Raw genomic sequence first — 12,734 nt, 5'->3', positions numbered from 1 at the left:
TTTATTATCATCAAGAAAGAAGAGTGAAGAGGCAAAACCAAAAATGTCACCATTAGTCTGTCGCTCTATACTTCAGTATACATTCAGTCCTGCTGAGGATATAAATCTATAAAAACGGCTCAAAAATATATGATTTCATTTTGGCTGCCACTACCCCACTATCGTGCTGGCAGGGCAGTCAGTACAAACTTGTGCTGTACAGTCAGACATTGTTCAAACCCACATAACCCAAAGTTTATGTGGGTTTGTTTGTTTGTGGGTTTGTCAAGATGAATTTTGAAGAAATGTGTATAAAGATGAACAAGAATAAGTGAAGCATTTCCATTTGATGGAATACTGAAGCCACAATAAAAACATAGAGCATTGTCTTTAAAGATGCCACTCAGAGTAAACATTATGACTTTAACCTGGAAAAAGCTGATATAGAGTACATGTGATACTGTCAAAGTGTAGAAAAAGATTTTCTTTCAACCTTAAAGCTAACATTTTTAAAAAATGGCGCGATTATTAAGGACTGTTTTTAACCACAGATTAATTTACATTTGGTGTGTAAGTAAATACTTTCAGCACTTGGATGGCCTATGTGGGATTAATTAAAAATCAACTACAGTGCCCATGTTCATCCTAATAAAGGAAGATGTCACACACTGAAACGGTGTAGCTCATAAAATGTTTTCAGTTTTTGGAGATGAATGAAGGTCTATGGCACAGAGTAATCAACAGGTTCTGAATACACAGACAATATTTGTTAGTGTGATCAATTCATTGTTGGTCTTTGTCCTTCCATGAGATATGTTGACAGAATGAAAAATAGATTTGATTTTAAAACTACTGTACATTGGACAACATGTACCTAACAACAGTGGACGGATGGGAGATTTGTGTCTGACATCTGTTCCTGGCAACAAGCATATCCTGTGAGCTTTATTGGCTTCCCATGTGTGGAATGAACCACAAAAAAACTCTCTTTTTTGTGGTAACATGAAGGTCAAACCATGAACTCTTCTACTTTTGATTGTGTTAAGTTTTTCACTAGTATCACTTATGTTAAAGATCCATTTATTACTTTTATTGTATCTGTAAGCTTGGACATCGCTCAGCTGGAGTGTTTGTCATTATGTAACTTGAAAGTGGTTTCCTGCTTATCCTTGATCTGAGTTAGTGTTAGTGTCGAATTGAATATACAATGGATGCATTATAAAGTTTCTTTAGTTTAAGCACCATGCTTTTGAAAGGTGAAAAGAGAGTTAGTTTAACACACAAGAAAATCCTTATAGTAAGTCCTGATACTATGCAGCAACATTGAGCAACTCTTAATAACTGTTGAGTCACACTGAAGGAATGTAGTATTATGTAATACTTCCTTAGACTGAATAAAGCATGTGTGAATCCAGCAATGCTTGTCATTTAATTAGAAGGATATTACTTAGTTACAGAGAGCATTTATCCTGTGTGGAAAAAAATAATCAGTAATGAGGATACTACAGAGAGAATGAATCCCCTCTGAAGGAGTAGCTCAACATTTTGGGAAGCTTTATTGCTGGAAGTAATAGATGAGAGATGAGAAGATCGATGCCACTCGCATGTCTGGACATTAAATGTGTGGCTAGAGCCAGAAAATTGTTAAGTTAGCATAAAGACAGCTAACCTGGCTCTGTCCAAAAGTAACAAAATCCACCTACCAACACCTCCAAAGCTGGTTAATTAAAATATTATATCTCATTTAATCTGTGAAAAAAGTGTTAAAAAGTTATTTTTGCTTTCCCCAGTTAATACAAACTCAAAACTTGCCTTGATAAATTCAGTAGATTAACCTATAAATTAATTTGTCCACAAGATGATGGAAAGATAGACCACAACACCACCACCAGCAGCCACGACTCTTCACACAAGTCAGGTCAGGTCCATGGATTTATGCTGCTGACTAAATTCTGACTGTATGATCTGTGTATATTTTTCCAACCTTCAACCATCCAGTTTCTGCAAAACTGTGCCAACTGCGGTCTCAGATTTCTGTTCTTGGCTGATGGAGATGTAACCTAATCTCCTGCTGATTGGTCAGTTGCATGAATAAACAGGTATACCGGTGTTCCTCATAAAGTGCTCCGAGAACAATACAAAGAGAATGCTAAATTTGTTGTGAAGGTGTGGCATCAGTCATGTGGACAGGCTTTGGCACTAACTAACAACCACAGGAACTGAAATCCCACCAAAATTAGGGATGTGGGTCTGTCTCTGAAATTAATCAGATCACGTCTCCTTTTTTGGCTGGATTGGTTCCAAAATAACGAGTATCAGCAAGTACTGCTTGTTTATAGGAATGCACATTGTATGATCTGGATTCTGGATATGCCATCTGGATTCTACCACCACTCCTTTTGTAGCTATGTTGTGTTTACATTTTGGATCTTGTAAGCTGTTTTATTACAACATAGCTGGACAGCTGCACACATCCATCTCTCTTTTACTTCAGTCAACACTAGCATTAGCAGGCGAGCCCTGACGTAGGTACGGGACACATTTCCTGCATATTGGAGAGGCTGCTCACAGCAATCAGCTGTTTTGGCCACATTTATAATGCAACAATTTATAACCAAACTTGGACTCCTGGCATTGTAGTCAGATTCCTCTGATGTTGGATGATTATTCAGCGTGAGTCACAAGTATCTGACCCTTCAGCCTCACAATCTTAGACCTAAACATTCAGGGCCATTACACTGCAGCTGAGAGCAGTTTTCTACCATGCATGGGGATACTGGCTGGTAAACCTGACACATGCAAGGCAGTTTTGCAGCCTTTTGCAGAAAGGATGGGGTGCAAAATTGTCAGACCTCTGAACCTCTTGGTGCAGCATTGCAACAATATGTCTCTGGAACCAGAAAGGTGAAGTGGGTGGGGCCAGAAGCTTCTCATTCTTTAGCCTTAAAGCACCGGCACCTCTTTCTAGTTTGGGAGACATATAAAGTAGAAGGAAAGAGTCAGCTATCTGCAGGACATTTTATGTACAGGGAATTTTGGTGCTGGATTGAGCCAAGCAAGTCTCTGTGGTGCACAAACCATCTCCCCCTTTTGTTGAGTTCTCTCTCATCTTGCAAGTCATGGGTATACACACATGGTGAGTAGTCTATGGAAGTGGGAGATGAATGTCGGCAAGAAACATGAGATATTTCACATATAGCACTACTACCACCACTACTTATGTGTGTAATCTGAGTGAACATGAATTACATTACTGTATGCAACTAAGACAACATCAGTCCTGGCTGTGAGCTGGCCAGGAATGGTGCTGCATGGGAAGATGGAATATGAATGCATCCAGTCAGAGAGACCTAGTAGGAATGAGGGGAAGTAGGAAGGAAGCCAATTGGCCAGAACCAAAAATAAGTAAAACAGTGAACTCGTTAAACTAAGACAGGAGGAGAAATTTAGACATTTTCCCATGCAGCCTGTTTTCAAGGTTAGAGCGCATGCCAGAGACAAGACAGAGTCACACAGGCCTGAGTTCTGTCTGGTATAGCTGACGTGGTGATATCATACCTATGGTAACAAGCATATTTGATGGTATACTATTAAGCGGATTGCCGTATGTCTGGGTGGGTACATGGTGTACAGTAAAGCCTAGAAAGTTTTCTTTTCTCCCAGAAACCTAAACTGCAGAGACATCACGGAGACACATTATCTCCAATTCCAGTATTGGGCCTCACACACTCACACAGATCACATATCTGCAACAAATCCAGTTAAAATCATGCAACTTCATTCCCCTCCCTCTCTCCACAGCCCCCTACTGGGATGTCTAAAATAAGCAAAATATCATATGAAATATTTCAAGAATTTAGTGTAAGATTATCATCATAATCATCATCTGCAACAAAAAAATTCATTCACTCATGATACATAAAACAAAATGGGAAAGAAAGTGCAACTTAATTACAATGGGGGAAGAATTTACATGAGTTACAATGGATAACTTCATGCTCAGCTGTGAAGTAAATCATTATCATGTCTGGTCTTGCCAATAAATATTTTTTTCTGAACAGAGGTTCATCAATTCTTGTGAATAAGTACTAAAACTATAAATCATTAGTGCTGAAGGCAGAACGGTCATTTGTTGTCTGACGTCACATCCAGTGTGTCAGTTTGATCAGTATGGCAGGAACTGAAAGGAACTTTCACTGAGAAAGTGTGCACCGAGAAACGTTTCTGTGATGTCTGGAGTGTAAAAATAAGTCAGTTTTATTTATATAGCTCAAAATCACAAAATTGCCTCAAAGAGCTTAAATTGAGTATTAAAAAGAGGGATCTTAAATCTCTTTTTACACAGAATGAAGTGGGATGACACAGATGTACTCGCCACTGTGCCTACAAGTCTGATTGAAGATTTTTTGAAAAAGGAAAAAAAAAGATAATCAGATGATAATCAGAGGGCCTTCTGTTCATATATGATAATATCTGTTAGGGTATGGAAAGTCATATGTCAGGTTGTGTAGTTGATGTCACTGTATAAACCAGGACTAGTTATTTTCCACTGCCATTCTCAGAAAACAATGTGGGGAAATTCACAAGAAGTCTTCTAATTCAATCAACCATATAGAATGTTTGTTCCTACCTTCTGATGCAACCTATAGGAGCATCTACACAGTTTCCTTATAGCAGCAGGCAAATTGGACATTTGTAGTCTTGGTTACAATAACAAGCAAAAAGCTATGGGATGGTAATGGTGTTGTCAGGTTTGGGCACAACATTGACAGATTTAGAAAGGATCATTTGGATTAAGATAAGTACTTGATTATGGTTAGAGGACATTTGTAGTAATGGTTACAGTTATAAACAAGAGGTTGTAGAACATCAGTTTTCAAATGGGAAGCAGACAGCAGTCTAGCACATGAAAGTCCTGTGTTTTGTCCTCCTCCCAAATTGGACATTGTTGCTCCATGTACTATATCACCTGACTTCCTCCTTTGCTCTCATCATAATTACAGCATCTGCTAGAAGTGGGCCAACAATAGACAAAACTATGTGTCCTGATAAGCTTCTGGCACAGACAACCTTTGTTTTGTTTACAGGAGGTCAGCCTCCAAATTTGTATAATAATAATTGTATTTGAATTATTACCTACTTTTATGTAGGTAATAATGTCCTATGTAACTACAATAATAAAAGATAATAAATCATATTATATTGAATTAGATTAAGGGAATGACTGCCCTTCAAGTCTACCACTCACATTATAAGAAATAAGCCTCTCTTTTCTCTCAGTCATCAAAAAGAGGGCTTCAACTAAAGTTTATTCTCATGAGCATTTGATCTTTCAGTTATTTTTTTCTTGATATGTCAATTATTTATTCATAAAATGTCATAAAATTGTGAACAAACATCCATCATAACATCCCAGAACAAAAGAAATCGTCTTCAAATGACTTGGTTTCTACAATTAAGAAGAGGAATTGAGGGATAAATTATTCACTTTAGAGCTGAAACAATTAACTGATTAACAATTTTGACATTCAATTAATTGTTCAAATTAAAGAATAGCTTTTGGTTTGGAGACTGCTGGTTGAACAAAACAAGGAAATTTGAAGATGTCACAACTGATCAAAAAAACAAAACAAAACAAAAACACTGGATCACTGGAGTTATTGAGATCAAAGCAAAACTATATATATATATATATATATATATATATATATATATATATATATATATATATATATATATATATATATATATATATATATATATATTGCATGTGCAAACCTGTCCTGAAAATCACAGACAGACAAACCCAATTGTTATTTGTAACACTTTAAAACCTAGATAATGAATACCAAGACTTTGAAACCTGGCAGTCACAAAACAAAGAGCTGTACACTTTACATACATGTAATCACCTCACTCATTCACAAATACCACCAGCTTAGAGACCTAACAGAGCAAGTCTTACAGGCCAGATGGCCAAACTTGATCAGATAAGTGAGGATAAACTTCACCAAATGTGCTCCCTTGGCAGTGCACATGCCTCAAGTCCAGCCAACTTTATCTTTGTAGCCTCAAATATTCCTCTGAACAAGATTAAAAAGGAAGAGGCATAGGAACAGGGAAACCTCTGACCACAATTATCAACATGGTTCTATCCTTGTTCTCTGCTGGTGTAAATATGTGTACTGTAGGCTTTTAATGGCTATATGATGATTCAATTCTTAACTGAACTCACTCATCTGAAATGTATAGAATCAATATTGATACAATTAAAGTATATGATCTGACATGATTTCAGAGAAAGAGAAAGAGATTTCCCCATTGCTGTTTCATTATGTGTGGGAGGTACAGTGCAGTAATGGTGAAGACTGGATCTTTCTAGGACTGCTGAATTACTCAGGAAGCCAGCTGTGGCTGTTCAGACTGAGTTAGAATTTTACAAACAGGAAGTAGTTGGCATTATTCAGGTTTTTTGTAATGTGAAACATTTTCATTGCAGAATCTGTCCGTCTGACTCATAGGGGTGCCTTGGCATGGTCGCACTGATTTATATAGCCCATGGTTTTTAAATATGACCAGTACTCTCATGCTGCAAAAGCAGCTGCAGTTCACACTGAGGTAGGTCATGACCCTCCTCACCTCGTTGGTAATAGCTATCCATTGTCAAGCACTGCCTGGCCAGGAAAACAAGTTACTGATGTTTTCCTAACGTGTTTCCTCTGTGAAAACCAGATGGCTGCTGGTCTGAGTTTCATATATTTACATAGCATATACAGATCTGTGATTGGGTCACAGTGGCAGCAGGTAAAGTGAGGCAGCCCAGACATCCTTCTCCCCAGCAACATAAATAGTATAAAAGTGAATAAAAGCATTTCTCTATAATACCGAGTGAAACTTACACACTTGCAAACACAGCAAATGTCCTAACGTGACCTAATGTGCTAACTTGTTGTTGGTATAAACACCTCACTTGTACATGCAGGATGCATAATATCCACATTAAATACAGTCATACAGAGTTAGTTAGCACTGTCACATTTTTAGAATAAAACATATAATGTATATCACTGAGTTCAATGCAGCTACAACAAGTGTTTGTCTGGGATATAATATGCATTATATTTGGTGTGTATGTATATGCCTTGACATGGCATGAATTGTATCTCTAACAACACTAAAATCTTCAGCAGTTCCATCAATGCTCGGGTTCGTGCCATATAAACAACACTAGGCGATACATGATCTCTAAGAATAGTTCAGCAGATTAAGGAAATTTGCTTACTGAGGCACAGAGTATGGAGGGAGGGACCAAACTGGTAAAGACAATATTGCTGCTGCCTGGAGCATTACATAATACCCTTCCACATTTCGTGAAAAACATGACAATGTTTAAATAACTGCTGGAGCCTAGTTTTACCTGGTGACAGTGAAAAATACTGGACATCATCTCTTTCATGGTTTGTAAAACTGCAGGAGAATATAAGGCTGTATTTCAGGCCGACACACATCCTGCGACAGCCTGTTTTTTTTTCGTCTTCTTCTTCTTTTTTTTAATAACCAAAACACGACAGAGACGTACACAGCCTCATTTATTACGCACCGCTCTAACAGGGCCTCACCCTCTGCAGGCCCCAGCATTTACCACTCTAACACCTTAACAATGAAATAAACTACATGAACTCTTACCTTCAGTTAAATGGAGATTTCAAAACATTGAAAAAGTGGAATGGTCCGTCTCCTCTTCCTCCTCTCGTAAGTACTCCGCCAGTCCAAATATCCTACTGAACATTTCCTCCCTCCATCGCTCACTTTAAGGCAGATGTTGTTCCCATAAAAATCGAACGCTCAGGCTCCTACCGTGGTTTTTTAAACCGAAGAGAAACGGATTTTGAGCGCCGAGCAGTTCTCCCTGAGCGCTGACAACTTTGAGCAACGTAGAAAAGTAGGTTAGGCTCACTTCCCTGTTACGCACGATGTGCCACTAAGCGGAGGAGCGCGCTTTATTTCCTGCCCTCACGTTCAAGTTCACACATGACCGAGATACTGTGGTGTTTGTAATCCGGGCAAACACTGGGGCTGATGTTTAGTTATATGGTCATGTATGGAGACCATGCATCTGGCCGATTTGTTTTGGTCCAAATGTGCAGCTTGATCTTACAGTCGCATGTTACAGTTACACTTTGTAGATTACACAGACATATAACAAAAACACGCACTCTGCAGCCTTTAATGTCTCCAAGATGGAACAATAAACTTGACTGGAGCGCAAATATGTCGGGTATCTATCTTGTGTATTTAAAAGAGAAACTACAACCGCCTCTCGCGGGCATGGTAAACTTCCACTGAACGAGACGTAGGCGGAGTAATGTTGAGTCATTTCACCAGATGCTGTAACTTCCAGTAAGTCTACTGAGACACATGATACCATATCTGCAGATGGCAGCGCATTCACGTCGGTCAGCTTCCCAACGGCATTCACTTGACAGAAAACATCAAGGCCTTTACTACTCACTAATATTCACTATTTAACCTTGCTCTAACCTCACGTTGTCTGGGGTTTTGGTTTTTATTCTCTTAAACTCTGTTGCTTTTGTTTACCCTAAATACTGGGGTTATGACAGCATAACAGGAGTGGTTGTGTCTTCTCCTTCTGTGCACGTACAAACCACATCACATGTGGATGTACTGCATGACTACTGGATGACTCAAATTTGAGATTATTTTTTGCTTGAGTATTATTGAGTATTATGCTACTTTATTCCTCTATTCTGCTACTCTTCATGAGCAAATATTGCATTTACCCTCCGCATTTATTTGATTTGATTAATTACCAGTTACAAATTAAGTTTTGACATATACAAACCTCAGAGCTATCTAAATATAATTCAATGCTAAAGGTGGAAACGATCCAACAGTATTTTAAGTAGATTACATTTGCTCCACAGTGCCCTGCTACACTATCAAAATTCTGCTAACAAATTAAAATGCATCATACAATAACATAATAAATTTTAACACAGCACTGGAATCATATGCTATTGCTTGTATGTAAATATAGTTTGTCTACAGGACCACATAAGTTTGCATATATAAAAACATTAAACACATAAATAACATAAATAAAAACTTTTTTCAGATATATGCTGACTTAAAATGTTACTTCCTATATATTAATGTATGAAGTATAGATGTTTATTAGATATGCATATACTGCATAAATTCATATTTTGATATGACTTTACACAGGTTAATTCTTTATGGTAAAACAGACTGGTTTATTCTATGTTGTCTCTGAGTGCATGAGTCATGTAATAATGTTTCCTTTTCAAGGAATATAACTCTCCAGTGTTTCCCAAGTGGAACCACCAGGGGTCATTAATGTGTTTAATATAACTACACAGCTTTGTTGTGTGAGGTTTTGATGTTGTGATGTTGTTCTATTTGTAGGTATTGAGTGGTTGTGTGAATGTGAATGCTGTGTTTTATAACTGTGAAAATATTTCTCTCCCTGTTACATTGTCATATTTGACTTGGTCATTTTAAAATCCACTGGATTTAAAGCTGTATGTCCTGTGTGAGCTTTCAGCGTCCCCAGACTGAGTTCAGCAAAAGTAATCACACAGGACGTTGACTAAATCCATATATTTTGATGAAGTTTTACAACAAAATAACCTCCACCCCTCCCCCAAATTTCATCCGAATCTAGTTTCATCTGTCAGGATCTAATCTGAGTGGATTCATGGCACAATCTGGTCATTCATCTGGTTTTACGTTTTCTTGTATTGGCCACATGAGGGAGGTACAGACCTGAAAAAAAACCTGCCTGTCTTCAATGCGTTCAGGGGTCTGTTTGAAATTAGGTGCCATCATAGCAACATCAAACATCATCATCTGCAGACTACCCAACATGGAGTGAGTCTAGCTTTGTAGAAGAATCTCATGTTAACTGTTTGATCTGCTTCTATCAGTGTCAGATTCTGCTGTCGTTCTTACAGTGACACAACAGTCTGAACTGTTCTTAAACAGAAACTGTTTATTCTCCTATAAAGATATTCATCTTTTATTTATTTTCATGATAACATTTTAGTCATGTGAGAGGGGGCAGGCCAAGACATTTTACCAGGGCATTCCACTTGTCAGATCCAATTTCCTGAGAGCTTTGAGTGACCTCTCCAACACAGAAACAATGCAGCTGCACAGATTTGATTATTTCCTTTTTAAGAACCTGAAGAGTTTCCATTGTTCCTTCCTTTTCTTCGCTTGATCTAGATTTCAAATGAGCTTATTTGCTAATAATCTTAGCTGCAAACTTCATCTACTGATGGTGATTCAGTTTTTCCACACTCTCTCCTCAGGTATTCCTACTCTTTTCTGAACTGCCAAATGTAGCCAGCCTGATGGACTCAGACCATAAAGACTCTTCAGTATTCAGGCCAATATTTGTGATGACAGCTACACCTTCCAGGAAAGCAAGAGCCAATATCTAATGTTAAATGGCATTGATCTTATTCTCTAAAAGCAGTCTGCAGTGTTAGTGCTTTCTGTATCCCAGTATGCAGCTCCTCCTCTGTCAAGGACAAGAGTTTGAGAAAATTACATAAATAAATCCACAATAATTTGATAATAATTTGAATTAAAGGAATATAATGGTTACTTAAAACTTGACAATAGATAGATCCGGCTTAGGGTTTGTTTTTGTTTTTGTTTTGTTTTTTGTTTTTTTTGTGTGTGTGTGTGTGTGTGTGTGTGTGTGTGTGTGTGTTTTGTAGTGGTGTGTTGGTTGCAAGTTTGGTTGTGATGCATAATTTAAGTTTTAGTTCAGTGTTTGTGTTATTGTTGTTTGTTGCAATAACTGTTCTCTGTGCAGGTCTGATATAATAATTTTTGGGGTCCTCTTAGGTAAAGGGCCCTTACTGCTGTCTCGCAACATCTGGAACCAATACAGCTGTGCTGGCTATCTGTGGGACCAGGGGGCTTGGAAGTTGTAGGCTGGGTTGGGTGGTTGGGTGGTTTTGGGTGGTGGTGGGGTTGTTGGGAGGGGTTGGGCTAGTTGCTGCTTTGGCCCTGGGGGTCCATGTGTCCCTGACTTCAAAATAGACTTGATTGCTAACAGCTGGCAGTCCTAACTCACCCAGTGTCAGAGCTCTCCTCTGATGTCAACCTTGTCAGTATCAAGGCCTGGACAATGGAGGAACAACAGCTTGGCAAAAGGTAAAGAGGAGGACTGTGTGAAATGAGATTCAGAGAATGACCCCCTTTTTTTAATGAAGGTTGTTACTATAAATAACCTTCAACTTTTTGTCAAGGCACCTCTGAATGACACACACACTAAAGACTGGCATGAACACTATCAAAATCTGATATTGATATTGATATCGCATGCTGCCGAAACTGAGTGTACTCACAGGTGACATCAGCACAAAACAAACAAAGACTGAACAAACAAACTAGTCATGAATGCATCAATTAGTACAATTCAGTAACTAAAAGCTTTGGTTTCCACATTTGACATTATCAGATCAGATATAATGTAATGTATTCTAAGGTCATATATTCCTATAAGACCGTAACTACTTTATAAACCCAACTTTATAGCAGTAATGTTCTGATAATTGACATGTATATCTTTCAATTATTGTGAAATGTACTTTCAGTAACACTTTTTATTAGAGTTGTAACCCAGTGAGGAAAGTGTGACAGAGCTGCGTCCTCCTATTCACTGCCACAGTATGAGTAAATAGGACAGCAGCTCATTAGCATCTTTTATTATCCAATTACAAACCCTGCTCGCCTAATTACCTCCAATCAGCAGGGAGAAGAAAATGATTGACTTCCTGGAGGACAGGCATCACTCAGGACAAAAAGGACAAACTGGATTTCAGTCACTTTTTACTCGAAGTGACTCACAGAAAGTCAGACTACGGAAGTGAATGCACATTAAAGGACTATCTGGATGTTTAGGAAATGAATTCTAACAAATTAGTGTACAGCAATGGCATCACACTGTGTGGAGGTAAAGGCTTTACAACTTGATTTAGTAGAAAAATATCTATTAGACTCCAGCTGGTGTATTATTAACACTAGACATTTTTAAAAGGTTTAACAACTCTAGTGTGAAATTAGTATATAAGTGGTGAAATAAGTCTCTCTTCATATTCCAATGTCACATTTCCACATGGTCTATCCCACCTATACAAGGTTATGTTGTTCTCTGGATTATGTTATTGAGTTTGTGACAGGAAAAGATAGGATATAATTTTTAAACAGCTGCAGAAACGATTATCCTTCATCAGAGGATGAAGGGCAGCCGCTGCACAAGGTTGCGCTTATAACAGAGCTATGCATCATTATTAGACAATTAATTACTCTGTCATCAACACCACCAGCACCACTGTGCTACTGGGATTCAGACACAGATGTTTTCGGACTCTGCTTTGACACCACTATCCATAACTGGGGAGGGGAGCAACAAATCCTGTCTCAGGCTTCAGCTAAACTTTCACTTCTTCTTCGTACAGAGTTGCTCAGATTTACTTCTTCTCTCAGTTAGTTTTGAGTCTTTGAAAGATGTCAGGAAAGGCCAGAAATAGCAGAGGGCAGGCCGCTGGGACGAGCTGTTGTTTACAGACAGTGACAGGGATGAAGGACCTCTGTGCTCTGGTGCTGGGCCTGAAGCCTCAGGGGTGTACTAGCACTGCCTCTGTTGCTGTTCTGGACACTGCAACACACACAGAAAAACACACGAGCATGCAGGC

The 12,734-nt window shown here is 38.4% G+C and overlaps 1 protein-coding gene across 1 annotated transcript in view; it reads right to left on the bottom strand.

Moving 5' to 3' along the window:
* Positions 1-8,273, bottom strand: part of stat6 (signal transducer and activator of transcription 6, interleukin-4 induced) — a 23,875-nt gene extending 15,602 nt beyond the window's left edge. The window contains 1 exon segment of the mRNA XM_018665931.2: positions 7,666-8,273. The gene's annotated coding sequence lies outside the window, so the exon portion shown is untranslated.
* Between the last annotated feature and the right edge of the window lie 4,461 nt (positions 8,274-12,734).

This window comes from Lates calcarifer, linkage group LG6 (genome assembly GCF_001640805.2).
Source record: "Lates calcarifer isolate ASB-BC8 linkage group LG6, TLL_Latcal_v3, whole genome shotgun sequence".
NCBI lineage: Eukaryota > Metazoa > Chordata > Actinopteri > Centropomidae > Lates > Lates calcarifer.
The sequence above is the reverse complement of the archived record's forward strand: the minus strand, read 5'-3'. Positions and strand labels throughout refer to the sequence as shown.